Source organism: Ruditapes philippinarum, unplaced genomic scaffold (genome assembly GCF_026571515.1).
Source record: "Ruditapes philippinarum isolate M1 unplaced genomic scaffold, ASM2657151v2 ctg8146_1_1_1_1, whole genome shotgun sequence".
In the NCBI taxonomy this organism is placed as follows: Eukaryota; Metazoa; Mollusca; class Bivalvia; order Venerida; family Veneridae; genus Ruditapes; species Ruditapes philippinarum.
In genome coordinates, this window is record NW_026860241.1 from 15,746 (window position 1) to 31,490 (window position 15,745).

A 15,745-nucleotide genomic window follows, 5' to 3' on the forward strand; every position below is an offset into this window, starting at 1 on the left:
TGTTAATTTTAAAAGACAATAAGTTGGCATGTAAAGATCAGAGAGATATCATTTAAAACATCAAACACTTTGAAATTTTTCAATTTGGACAAAAATTAAGCAGTGGTAAATATTTTATACAATTAGAGCTTTTGGTTAAAGTTGCAGTGATAAAGTGTACTATCAGTCTTTAGTCAAATGGTCAGTGGTCAAAGAGTTACAGAACCCTCATAATATATACTGAGTTCTTGCATTATACCAAAGTGAAGGTGGTAATTTAAGGTAAACATATGCTTTTGCTGGATGTCCATGTTCTGTGGACACATTTCTGATTTCATATTATTGAATTATAAATAATATATGCCGTAAAAACAAAATCTGCTTGATAAAAAATATTTTATGCGTTCTATCTTACTTTACCATATTTGGCTTGGTCAAAGAAGGGGGGATAAAGATGATTTTAAGGACTGGCCAAAGTAATGTTCTTCTTGCTTTGTGACATACATTATATGTTGTTACATACATTCTTTGTTGCTGTCTGACAGCTTCTAGTCCCCACCCTACTCTTGTGGATAAAAATTTAACTGTAAGATATGGTTAAAATGCATTTTTTAGCCCCTCCACCTCTTGTCTCATGCAAGTTGTCTCAAGTGAAGGGTGGCATTTTCATATGACATATATCTCGTTATGTTGTTCTTCAGATTCTTTGTTGTTGTCTGCTTCCCAGTCTCTTTCAAAAAAAAAAAGAAAAAATTCTGGATAAAAAATTAACTGTGGAGTCAGGTGAATTTTTTGTCTGACAGTATCCAAAAAATTGTCTCCAAATAAGTGTGCTGATTCTATGTCACAGATCTGCTTTTACTTAAAAGGAGCATTTTATCCATCAAATTTTGCTTAATGTAAATGTATATAATACATACTTTATTTATTTCCTTTGTTGGGCCCTTTGAGGGAATTTTTTTATGTATGTCCGTCTTTTTGTTGTTGTGCCTAGGGTATAAAAGTTGCAGGTGGATGTGACACATTTGTTGTGTTGTTGTTCTTGCCTTTGTTACTGCCTGCTCCCCCATACTACTCTCAAAAAAGTCCTTGATAGAAAATGAACTGTATTCTGAGATGGTGGTTCCAACAACTTCCTTATTGTCTCCAATTCAGTGTCTTTCTGATGCTTCTACATCACTTATGTGCTGTAACTCAAGATGGAGTTCTGTATTTAACATATTGTTGTATTTAAATAATTAAACATCATACATTATTGTGTGTATATCCCTTGTTGGCCCCCTTGTGGGAATCTTCTTTTGAATGCCCCTCTTCTTGATGGTTTTGGGTTATAAGGCTGCAGTGTGACATATTTCATGTGTTGCCATCTATTCCCATGCCAGTTCCATCCCTAGTTGTGCATTCCTTTGTTGGGCCCTTTGTGGGAGTCTTTTTATGTATGTCGGTCTTTTTTTGTTTTGGCTAGGGTATAAAAATTGCAGGTGGATGTGACACATTTGTTGTGTCGTTGTTCTTGCGAAACCTTTGTTACTGTGCCTGCACATTGTGCTTTTCTGCACAAAATGGCAGCATGAGCAATAAATCGAAAATCTTGTCTAACTTTCAAATTGTCCATAACTTTACATGTGTAATCAGTACCATACCTTGTTTAACATATCATTGGCATGATCTGCTTACTGCCAATCTTGAAAATATTTACTTTTCCTAACATCTAAGTTTTTATTTTTTATCAATATATTTGCTTGCCAAACTATAAGAACTTTAGCCATTTTTTCTCCAATAGTATTTGATGTTAAAGTTTTTAAATAAGACAATTTCTGCTTATCTGGCCACTTAGCTTCCTCGAGTTCATTTTAAATAGACTAGTATTAAAATACAAGTGCTTATTTTAAAAGTAAAAAGTTGGGGCGTCCATGGCCTAGTGGTTAAGGTTGTTGACTTCAAACCACTTGCCCCTCACCACTGTGGGTTCAAATCCCTACAGGGACTTTGGATTCTTTCATGTGAGGAAGCTTTCCAGCTAGCTTAGGGAACGTCGGTGGTTCTACTCAGGTGCCCGTTTGTGCCTGAAACAATGTACGGAAGGGCACCTGAGGTCTTCCTCCACCAGTAAAGCTGGAATGTCACCATATGACCTATACTGTGTTGGTGTGACTTGAAATCCGGTCAAACAAACAAGAGTGAAGAGTTAAACGCACACATTAACAATGTCTGTTATCACATGTCACTGGTATATTGATCTTTACATGTTAACAATATATTGTTTATCATCAGACTTATATTAACCTTGAAGTATTCATTTAGCAGACAAATATTGATAGTAAAATAATTGCACAACAGTTACTTTTCAATTTATGTATGAAATTCAAAAGTTAGATTATCGCTACACCTGTTAGTACGCTGTGTTCATTCACTGTCTGGTATTGACCCTATATTGTCTGCGTAATGGTAGTCTGGACTGATATTGGTTTGTTACTTAAATGTCTGTAACAGCCGCACCGGAGCTCCAACTTTGTCTATGGCAGAACAAAGGTTGCACGCTCAATAGATATCTTCCTTTGGGATGTTATAGATACAACGGTTTGTCTTACCTCGTTCATATCTCTGTTTCGGAAGTTTCGCTTGAAGAATTGAACAATGGTGTTAAAGATGATCCTATCGAGAGTTTGTGGTTGTAATAGACTTTAGAAGACCTATATACAGTCTTGGCAAACCAATAGGTAATATGGGTATAGAAAGACAGCTGCATCCGCCCCGGTACCCTGAGAGTGTGTAATTATATCTATTTGATACCGGATAAAAGTACCGGGATAAAAGTAGCGTACAAACAGATGGAGAGTTGCATTTTCTATTTCTTTCACAGATTGGATTTTTTATTTAGATAATATTAAAAAAGTTTTTTTTGTAATGAATTTGTTAATTTTAAAAGACAATAAGTTGGCATGTAAAGATCAGAGAGATATCATTTAAAACATCAAACACTTTGAAATTTTTCAATTTGGACAAAAATTAAGCAGTGGTAAATATTTTATACAATTAGAGCTTTTGGTTAAAGTTGCAGTGATAAAGTGTACTATCAGTCTTTAGTCAAATGGTCAGTGGTCAAAAAGTTACAGAACCCTCATAATATATACTGATGTATTGCATTTTACCAAAGTGAAGGTGGTAATTAAAGGTCAACATATGCTTTTGCTGGATGTCCATGTTCTATGGGCACAGTTCTGATTTCAAATTATTGAATTATAAATAATATGTGCCTTAAAAACAAAATCTGCTTGATAAAAAATATTTTATGCTTTCTATCTTACTTTACCATATTTGGCTTGGTCAAAGAAGGGGGGATAAAGATGATTTTAAGGACTGGCCAAAGTAATGTTCTTTTTGCTTTGTGACATACATTATATGTTGTTACATACATTCTTTGTTGCTGTCTGACAGCTTCTAGTCCCCATCTTACTCTTGTGGATAAAAATTTAACTGTAGAGATGGTTAAAATGCATTTTTAGCCTCTCCACCTCTTGTCTCATGCAAGTTGTCTCAAGTGAAGGGTGGCATTTTCATATGACATATTTCTCATTATGTTGTTCTTCAGATTCTTTGTTGTTGACAGCTTCCCAGTCTCCTTCACAAAAAAAAGGAAAAAAATTCTGGATAAAAAATTAACTGTGGAGTCAGGTGAATTTTTTGTCTGACAGTATCCAAAAAATTGTCTCCAAATAAGTGTGCTGATTCTATGTTACAGATCTGTTTTTACTTAAAAGGAGCATTTTATCCATCAAATTTTGCCTAATGTAAATGTACATAATACATACTTTATTTATTTCCTTTGTTGGGCCCTTTGTGGGAATCTTTTTATGTATGTCGGTCTTTTTGTTGTTGTGGCTAGGGTATAAAAGTTGCAGGTGGATGTGACACATTTGTTGTGTTGTTGTTCTTGCGAAACCTTTATTTCTGCCTCACAGCTCCCCCACACTACTCTCAAAAAAGTCCTTGATAGAAAAATGAACTGTAGAGTTGGTGGTTCCCACAACTTCCTTATTTTTTCCATTTAAGTGTCCTTCTGATGCTTCTACATCACTATTCATTTTGTTAAAAGGGTTGTTTGTTTTAAAGTTCAAAAAAAAGGGTTTTTTGCTTTTTACTTGTTTTCAAATTTTGGAGCTTTTTTTATTTAAAAAAAACCTGTGGATGAAAAATCATTACCTAATTTTTTTTTTTTCTGGGGAGTTTTCTAGTTTTTTGTTTTTTCAAAACCTTTGTTTTGCCCCCCCCCCCAAGTCTCCCCAAAAAAACTTGATAAAAAAACTGGGGTGGGGTTTTTGGTCTAAGTTATTGTTTTTCCAAATTTTACTTCATTTATTGCGTACTAAAAGGGAGCTTTTTATCAACAAATTTGTATTAATTACTTTTATAATAATTTTTTTTCCCTTTTTTGGGCCTTTTGTGGGATCTTTTTTAAAATGCCGCCTTTTGGGTTTGTTTGGGGTTTAAAAGGTGCATGTGACTTGGCTTTTTTGTTTTGTTGTTTATTTCCCGTCCAAATCTAGTGGGCAATAACTTGAATTTGTTCATTAAAAAAAATTCCATTGGTCTTGGCCTTAGATCCTTTTGTTTCTAAGTAAAGGCTATTTAGTTGGAAAAAATCTTTTCGATAAAAACTTGTAAACCCCCATAGACCCTTTCCCTTTTTATGCTATCTTGGTTTTCCAGTGATGACCCCTATTATTGGGATCAAAGTAAAAGGTAAAGGTCAATTTACCTTGTAGGTAAATAACTTAAACAAAAATCTTTGGGTAACCGGTGGGTTTGCTTGGAATGTGCCCTTTAATTTGGGGTGGGGGTCAAAGGTTTAAGGTCTATTGTTTTCAGGTTGTCCAATAATGGCCCCTAACCGCCCTTTCAAACTTCACAAAGCATGTTTTAAAGGCCCCTCAATTTTTTGGGGTCAGTTTAAAAATTACTTAATTAAAAACTTTTCTGATCAAATTCTCAATAAATCAATGTGCCCTTTACCTTCAAACGTCACAGGTGCATTGGTCTTGGCCATTAGAATATCCCGATTTGATTTTTTGGTCTGCATAAGTCAAAAGTCAGTCAAATAAACGGCCTCATGACTAATTGGGTTTTGGCGATGGGGGCATTCATGTTTTACAAACATTTTCGTTTATGAGTATATTTTTATGCCCCCACATGTGGGAGCATTAATAGCCGTTGCACATGTCCGTCCGGTCAGTCGCATCAGTCTGTCAGTCCGTCAGTCCGTCCGTCCACCCGTACGTCCCCGCAAATCTTTGTGAACACAACTCCTCTTAAATCGGATGTCAGATTTTGCTTAAAACTTACAGGGATGAACAACCTTAATGTGTAGATGGTAGTAAAGGCAAGGAATTTTTTGCTGCGACCAAATTTAACTAGAAATTATGGCCCTTTGTTGATTTTTTTCACTAGCTACTATGTAGAAATTTTTGTGAACACAACTCCTCTTAAACCGGATGGCCAGATTTTTGTCTTTAAACTTATCAGGGAATGAACAAAACCTTAAAATTGTGTAGATGGTCGTAAAGGAAGGAATTTTTTTGCCTGCCGACCAAATTTAAACAGAATTATGGCCCTTTGTTGATTTTTTTTCGCTATATACTATTAGAAAATTTGTGAACGCAACCTCCTTCTTAAACTGGATGGCAAATTTTGCTCTAACTTACAGGGACATGAACAACCCTTAATGTGTAGATGGTAGTAAAGGAAGGAATTTTTGCTGCACCGACCAAACTTTAACAGAATTATGGCCCCTTTGTTGATTTTTTTCATTAATTTACTATGTAGAAATTTGTGAACGCAACTCCTCTTTAAACCGGATGGCAGATTTTGCTTAAACTTCCAGGGATTAACAACCTAATGTATAGATGGTAGGTAAAGGAAAAGGAATTTTTGCTGCGAACAAAATTTAACAGAATTATGGCTCTTTGTTGATTTTTTAGTTTCAACTTGTGTGCACATGTAGTCCAAAAAATATTTTGACCTAGAGTCATAAGATTGACAGAACAGTGGCGTGTGGGGGCATCAGTGTCCTATGGACACATTTCTAGTTTTAATGCTTTGTGAAAATGTGCTTTGTGACAAAATCACTTAATTTTATGTCCACAAAATGAAGTTAAGTCACAGCACATGTAGTTTGTACAGTTGACAACTAGTCCTTGGTTTCATTTTTCTACCCATTCAGGCACTTAATTTTACAAAGACATACATAAAGGTGATACCTTTATAAATCTTTTTCAAGACTTCTTGGCTCAGAGTTTGAATATTTAGTATTAGATATTCTACGGCTGATGTCTGTAGTTTTTTTTTAACTCATTGCCCTGTAATTAAAATTAAGATAAATTATTCACCATCCATTTGTAGAATCATATAAATTTTGGAAAAAATTTTCCAAACTCTTCTTGCAAACCATAACCTCTAAGGAAACCCAAGCACTTAAAAGCTTGGGTTGTACCAAGTTTACTCAGTAATAATTATGAACCTTATGCTAAAATAAGCCTGGCTTACTCTGTGACAGTCAAGTTTTGTATGTTTATTTTAAAACCATTTTCAAAACAGTAAAATTACAGGACAAGGTTCCAAATAATATTGTTTTTAAGTGGTTGCTCTCCTAGTTAAAAAAATCAATCTTCGGTAAAATGTCCATCTCATTTTCGGAAAATAGGTTATTAACCAGTTTTTTTCATTTACAAAATTCTGGTTATTAGATTGAGGTATGCTGACAGGCAGGTAGATGAGCGTCAAATAAGTGGTTTATAGTAGTGATGTTCCGATTGTCGCAAGTCACCGATAATCAGTTACTGTTATGTAAAGCGACAATAATCGATTCACAAAACTTTGTAAACAAGTGAATGTTATTATTTGACATCCATTGAAAAATAAAATTTATTTTGTAAAATTATGACTATATAAGGTGAAAACTGTGTGTGAAAAAGTGCTAAATGAAGTTCATGTTACTGAATATAATCAAGTGACTTGGGAAGAAATGTTTCTTCCCTATTTCTTTTAACACGACTTTATTTGAAAAGTTATCAATTATGGCCCATCCGATAGAACCGATGATCGATTGGGACAAATTTCATTTGATTTCCGTCACTAGTTTATAGGTAGTTTCAAATAGTCGACCACTGCAACAATTTAAATAACAATATAGAAGGAAATGAAACAAACTGAGTTTATTCAAATTAGAACAAATCATTCTAGTTTGAACTGTAAACCTGGTTTAGTGGCTTAGTGTTAAAAAAGAGGTATTGCCATGTTCTTTTTTTCTTTGTACTAAAACTGTTTTCTTACAGTAATAAAAATACAGCAATGATATAAGAATACAATTGCAAAACAATGATATTTTAGGTGTCAAAATATATAATTTATTGAAATTTTGGCTATGAGCTTATTTACAGAAGTATATAATTTATTGAAATTTTGGCTATGAGCTTATTTACAGAAGTATATAATTTATTGAAATTTTGGCTATGAGCTTATTTACAGAAGTGTAAACTGTGTATACAAAAATCATCATAGTATATCACTAATAAATACTAAATAACTGTAGGAAATTTAAAAAATTGTTTCAACACTTTTGGATTTTTGAAATTCTCTATCTAAATGTTATAGAATTAAGTTTGTATGCTATTACACAGAAAAAAAAATCAAAGAGTTTTTTATGTACTGTTGCTAACATTTTTATGTGTTTTTGAACAAAATTTAATAGTCATTTTTGTGATTTTGATAGATTCAATTATAAATGTAAATATTTGCATAATTATAGAGAATACAACTAGTGTCAAAATTTTAAATATTACTTTACATTCAGTAATTGAGTACTTGACTATATGTTTGTAGCAGTGTCATTAAGTCTTGAACAACATAAACTGTCAGCATTTATTAAATACATTTCAAATACATGGTAGACATTGAGGCTATTTTATATAAGTGACAGCATACTGTCCACTTAAACCATAACATGGCAGTACCTTTGATGTATCTGTAGTATCCACAAAAATAAAATAAAACAACTTCATTTGACATAAAGGCAATGAGAAACAGCCTATATATGGCTGTACAATAAATGAGAAATAAGTAGACAAAGGAAAAGTGTTTGAACGTTGGTTCTGCATGATTTCTTTGTTGAAAAATCTCAAAGAACAATAAATTGCCAATACAATTAAGACATGTTATAGAGGTGCTTAAGGTACCTTATAGAGTAAAGTTGTTACCAAAAGTGGATACACAGAATGATATAATATGACTTTTGAATACTATTTGGTTGGCTGGGATGAGGTAGTTAATTATTTATTTTTATATAAAAGTTTGTTTTGTTCTTGATGACTGATAATGCTTATAAATATATAGTTTTGGCTCACAAAACAAATTTAATAGAGAAAACTTAAAGGATTTTATTAAAAAGCACATACACTGCATTTGTCATTTTCCTGAAGTTTAAATTGCAAATGTAGATATTTTCACTAAATACTAATTGTATTTTAATGTATTCACTATATGCAAAATATTTCATATATTTGTGCACTCATACATTTTCAAAACTTTAGTGTTAAAACTTTATGATTGTCTAAATTAAAAGATTAACTTAAACATTTTTAAATTTTGTTCCATCCTTAGGTACAAAGGTAGCTCTATTTTAAATTTTAACTTTTATGTATTTTTGTTCCATTTTCAGTTACAAAAATAAACTAAATTTAAAATTTCATAAATTGTTTGTTTCATTCTTCTCTTAGTATAATGAATGTGTACTATGGTTACTTTTGTCAAATAGAAACTGATGCTTTAGTTATCATAAAATACTCCACTGAAAAATTGTATCATCTCTGTAGAATGTTTACTGTAGGAAAATAATCAGAGATGGAAGCTCATTACAATTTGAATTTGCAAGGTTTGTACAAAACTTGACTGTTGTTGTGCCACAGACTCAAGGTCAATGTCAGCCTTGAAGGTCAAACATCAGATGATTCCCTTAAACTTCTTTAACCCAGGCCTTTTAACAATGTTTTTCAAAGGAAATGGTCACCACCAGTGATTTTTTTTCTCTATATTTTACAGCTGAATAAAGGTTGTTTCCCCTAGCCCAAAATAGGTATATTTCCCCATAAAATTGCTTATATTTTCCCTCAAAATGCCCTATGCACTTCTTCACCAGAACCATGACTTAACAGTAGCTGACTTTTTTCAGTTACCAAGTTGATAGATTCAATTGACTGAAAGACAGAAAGCTGTCGCTATAGATGCATGTAGCCTCTATTATGCAGCATGCATGTTAAATTGAATTGAAATTGAAAAAAAAAAATGTGGGTGGTGGTAAATTCCATTCTCAGTTATTGTAATTTGATTTCTGATTTATCACGCTATAATTTCCCCTTTAGAAAGTTGCAGGTTGTTTTGAAAATTGAGAAAAAAAAGTCACTGGCCACAACAAAGCAATGTGCAGAAACCTATCCTGCTGCATTGCCAGCTCAATGTCAAGGTCCCCTTGAAGGTCAAATGTCTCGCTGTATAAATTCTATACCCCTCAAAGGCTTTTAAACTTGGCTATAATGTTTATCTCAATAAGGCAGCGGGAAGAAATCAGGCTGGCTGCCAACATGCACATCATATCCGGCTGCTCTGCCAACTCAAGATAAATAAAGGTCACCCTTGATGGTCAAATGCCATAAAATTTTGTGCTGGATTTAAAAAAATATATATTGAATATTTTGTGAAAACTTGGCTAAAATGCTCACCTGAACAAGATTATATGCAGAACCCATGCTTCAGCTATGCTGGCTTATTAGGTCCACATTAAAGGTCAAATGTCAGATGATTTGGTGCCCCTTTTGAAGGAATATACATGTAATTTCAAAACTTAGCTCAAATGTAGATTTTCACATGATTTCATAGCACAGTACAGCCACACCTTATGACCATCAGGACAAGCAAGTTTTCAAAGAGCATTATTTTAGTCTTTTTCTCATTTCAATGGTCTTTCTATTGGAAATTTCTGTTTTTGGTATACCTTTGCTGTTGAGGGATTTTCAGATCATGTTCAGACAATATGTCTGTCTTATTTCTTTTAAATGCATATCCTTTTTCTGAATTATAGATAGAGTGTTGTCTGTGGGTTTGAAGTTTAATAACATGGACTGCTGACGGGGGCAGAAATAATGTTATTATAAGCCCGGTTTATGTAATATCCATAGAAGTCATATCAGTACAGCTTGTTTTTTCTGGTCCTATTTCTTGGAGAACTTTTGCCATTATGCTGAAAGCAGCAAGTATGTCTCATCAGCCCAGTGATCATCAAGTATGTCTCATCAGCCCAGTGATCATCTGCAAAGATCTAGAAAATGTGTAGTTTTGCATTTATTTGAGATGCAAATAGATCAACTGAGACATCAGGGAATATTTTTAGTATCTTTTCAAAAAGATGTTCCCTCGATACCCATTTGGTACCCATAATGAATTTTCTAGATAATCTGCCTACCTTATAAGCAAACACTTTAGTGTAAAAAATTTCAAATTATTAATTCACTTTCTCACTGTTTTCAGAATAATTATTCTTATTTCACTCACATTTGCCTAAGAATAACACAACCATATGATTTTCAATTCATTTCTCAGAGTTTATATCTTGATTATCTTTCGGGTATTTCTGTTTTAAGTGCTCAACATGGTCTATGTAACTTTGCTTTTTAGGCTTTTTAACCTCAGAGGAGTTATGATATGGCCTGCTGTTAAGTGAATTTTTCTTTATAAACACATGATGGCTTAATCTTTGACTCTAAACATTTGTCCACAAATTTGGTCGTATAAATTATAAGCAGCTGTTGTTCTATGAATTTGCCTGTGTAAATGACAATTTGACACATGTGACTACTGACCACATGTTCTGTGATTGTTAGTTTTGTCACTCATTCCCCCCCATCCACAGTCTTGAAGCCCTGTTCTCCCCCATCCCCAGTCTTTAAAGCATCTGAAAATAGTAGCCATTTTGGGCTGTCTATGAGTAATAAACTTTTGCTTCATGAAAGATTATTGATACACCATTAAATTGATGTTTTTTTATATTTTCTAAGGATTTCCTTTGAATTCTGTTTTATATAAACAGGAATATCATGCAGAAGTACAGATCAACAGGCTGTCAGTCACAATGTTTAACAAACCTCAAAATAAAAAGTAAAGACTTTTTGTCTAACAATACAGTCAGATGGTTTTAGATATATAAAACATACAATGTTTTGTTTTTCTTTTTCTTTAACTGCTCTTCAACATAATTTAAGTAATATGGTGCCAAAACAGAAAAGATGATATTGGCTTACTTCGGTTTTACAAACTTAAAGCAACACCGGGGGTCAAAACCACCTCACCTGTAAAGTGATTTAAAACTCATTTAGTCGCCTCTGACATAATTATGCAGGGATAAACAGTGGCTGCAATTCTGATGCCTCAACCCCCTCCCCCCCCCCCTGCAACAAGGGGATACAACCACAACATGAAAACTAAATAATTATAAAGTTGGCATCAGCACTGCACTTTATTTATTATATTTGTCATAATTTCTTGAACATTTGTCAGATAACACTGTATATACACTTAAAGAAAAACTCAAGTTTACCAAAATAAGTTGTTTTCTTAATTTTAGGATACAGAGATATTTGCACAAAAATATTTAGTTGGATGCTGTGTCTAATCTTAATTTCAATTAAATATTCAAGTTTGTAATTGTGCCATAAAGTAACATTAACAAAAAATATTTTATTTGTACAAAGTGTTGTTCAAAAGTAATGGATATTCTTATCATTTAATATTTTACAGACAGCTGACATTATATTCATTATTTGTTCCATAATTGTTCATTTTTTGTTCCATCATATTCATTATTTGTTCCATTATATTCATTATTTGTTCCATTATATTCATTTATTGTTCCATTATATTCTTATTTGTTCCATTATATTCATTAATTGTTCCATTATGTTCTTATTTGTTCCATTATATTCATTAATTGTTCCATTATATTCTTATTTGTTCCATTATATTCATTATTTGTTCCATTATATTCATTAATTGTTCCATTATATTCATTATTTGTTCCATTAAATTCATTATTTGTTCCATTATATTCATTACTTGTTCCATTATATTCATTATTTGTTCATTTTTTCTATATACTCTTGTTATCTATGTTGGTGCACATAAATAATTCAACTTATATATAATACCTCATTATATCAAATAAAAAAATCTCTATATAAGGAGATCCCTTTATAAAGCAATGGAAACATCAATTTTGTATGAAAAGTGAAGACTTGGTTTCATTGAGTCTGTTTAACAGAGTAAATTAAAGTAAAAGAGCAATATCTGTCAATTCTCCAAGTGCAAAACAAGCACAATATTTTGCAAGTGCGTACTCTTTCTATGAAAATGATAAGCCATTTACTTGTTTCTCTTCAGTTGTCTAACAATTCCCCAATATATTTTGACTACTTATACATAGCAACACACTTGCAACAAATTAATGTAGAGAGATTTGATTCCATAAATAGGTGCTTTAACTAAATTTAAACCATGTTACACTGTAATGTGTTGAGTAATTTTTCTAGTATTATTACATTAAATACATTGGAAGGTGTTGATATTCACTGATGCCCAAACACATTATCAATTTAACTTAAATTTTTACAGTTTTATTCACATGACTGAGGACTAACCTGTAAGGAAAGGCAATAATTGACTAAACTGTAAGGAAAGACAATGTTTGACTTAACTGTAAGGAAAGGCAATGCTTGAAAGGAAATGTTTGACTTACCTGCAAAGAAAGGCAATGTTTGAATCACTTGTAATGAAAGGGAATGTTTGACTTAACTTGTAAGGAAAGGCAATGTTTGACATACTTGTAAGGGAAGGCAAATTTTGACTTACCTGTAATGAAAGGGAATGTTTGACATATCTGAAAGGAAAATGCAATGTTTGACTCAACCGTAAGGAAAAGCAATGTTTGACATATCTGTCAGGAAAGACAATGTTTGACTCACCTGTAAAGAAAGGCAATGTTAGACACATCTGTAAGGAAAGTCAATGTTTGACTCACCCGAAAGGCTAGGCAATGTTTGACACATTTGTTAGGAAAGGCAATGTTGGACATATCTGTAAGGAAAGACAATGTTTGACAGACCTGTAAAAAAAAGGCATTGTTTGACTTAACTGTAAGGAAAATGCAATGTTTGACTCACCTGTAAGAAAAGGCAAAGTTTGACTCACCTGTAAGGAAATGCAATGTTGGACATATCTGTAAGGAAAGACAATGTTCGACAGACCAGAAAGGAAAGGCAATGTTTGACTTAACTGTAAGGAAAGGCAATGTTTGACTTACCAGTAAGGACAGGCAATGTTTGACTCACCGGTAAGAACAGGCAATGTTTGACTTAACTGTAAGAAAAGGCAATGTTTGACTCACCTGTAAGGAAAGGCAATGTTTGACTTAACTGTAAGGACAGGCAATGTTTGACTTACCTGTAAGGAAAGGCAATGTTTGACATACCTGTAAGGAAAGGCAATGTTGGACATATCTGTAAGGAAAGGCAATGTTTGACTCACCTGTAAGGAATGGCAATGTTTGACTCACCTGTAAGGACAGGCAATGTTTGACTTAACTGTAAGAAAAGGCAATGTTTGACTCACCTGTAAGGAAAGGCAATGTTTGACATATCTGTAAGGAAAGGCAATGTTTGACTCATCTGTAAGGAAAGGCAATGTTTGACATATGTGTAAGGAAAGGCAATGTTGGACATACCTGTAAGGAAAGGCAATATTTGACTTACCAGTAAGGACAGGCAATGTTTGACTCACCGGGAAGGACAGGCAATGTTTGACTTAACTGTAAGAAAAAGCAATGTTTGACTCACCTGTAAGGAAAGGCAATGTTTGACGTAACTGTAAGGACAGGCAATGTTTGACTCACCTGTATGGACAGGCAATGTTTGACTCACCTGTAAGGACAGGCAATGTTTGACTCACCTGTAAGGAAAGGCAATGTTTGACATATGTGTAAGGAAGGGCAATGTTTGAATTAACTGTAAGGAAAGGCGTAGAGGATATTCAAGGTTTTTCTATAAATACATAATTTATTTTCATTGAGTGGTATGAAAAGAAATATTTCATGAGTGGCGGTAGCCACGAGTGAAATATGGTAATTTTCATGCCACAAGATGAAAATAAATCATGTATATATAGAAACAACTTGAATTTTCTGTTTATTATATACATTTTTCTCTTTTTTGCGATAAAATTTGAAAGACTTTCCCTTAAATATAAAAGAAAGTAGTCCGACAAGACACCAGTGAAAATACAAAAAATATGTTTCACTGGAGTGAAAAATAAATTTTTACAGTGAAAATACGGAAAATGAAGATACGCATTTTATTTCATCAATATTTCTCAATATTTTATTTATAAGTATATAATGAAATGTTTTACTTAACTGTAAGGACAGGCAATGTTTGACTCACCTGTAAGGAAAGGCAATGTTTGAATTACCTGTAAGGAAAGGCAATGTTTTACTTAACTGTAAGGACAGGCAATGTTTGACTCTCCTGTAAGGGAAGGCAATGTTTGACATATGTGTAAGGAAAGGCAATGTTTGACATATCTGTAAGGAATGGCAATGTTTGACTTAACTGTAAGGACAGGCAATGTTTGACTCACCTGTAGGAAAGGCAATGTTTGACATATCTGTAAGGAAAGGCAATGTTTGACATATGTGTAAGGAAAGGCAATGTTTGACATATCTGTAAGGAATGGCAATGTTTGACTTAACTGTAAGGACAGGCAATGTTTGACTCACCTGTAGAAAAGGCAATGTTTGACATATGTGTAAGGAAAGGCAATGTTTGACATATGTGTGAGGAAAGGCAATGTTTGACATATCTGTAAGGAATGGCAATTTTTGACTTAACTGTAAGGACAGGCAATGTCTGACTCACCTGTAGGAAAGGCAATGTTTGACATATGTGTAAGGAAAGGCAATGTTTGACATATGTGTAAGGAAAGGCAATGTTTGACATATCTGTAAGGAATGGCAATGTTTGACTTAACTGTAAGGACAGGCAATGTTTGACTCACCTGTAGGAAAGGCAATGTTTGACATATGTGTAAGGAAAGGCAATGTTTGACATATGTGTAAGGAAAGGCAATGTTTGACATATCTGTAAGGAATGGCAATGTTTGACTTAACTGTAAGGACAGGCAATGTTTGACTCACATGTAGGAAAGGCAATGTTTGACATATCTGTAAGGGAAGGCAATGTTTGACATATGTGTAAGGAAAGGCAATGTTTGACATATCTGTAAGGAAAGGCAATGTACGACTTATCTGTATGGAAAGGCAATGTTTGACTTAACTGTAATTGTGTTTCAGACATAGTGGATTTGAGAGAAAATGATAATGCCATATATTTTACAGCCAAGTTTAATTGACTGAGAGACAGAAAGCTGTCAATATAGATTGCCTTTGTTGAGTTTGTCCTAATTATTGGATCTAATTATAATTCTCAGTTGTTTGAATTTGATTTCAGCTTTTACCCCTTTTCTGATTCATCATGCTTTTTTCCCCTTCAGAAAGCCTACAGTTAAAAATCACTGACAGTTTAATAAATATGTGCAGTTAATTTATCATTTTGTAGGGCTTTACAAATGAGTATACCTACTTGGATTTTGATAGGTTTCAGGAAGGTTGCCTTGG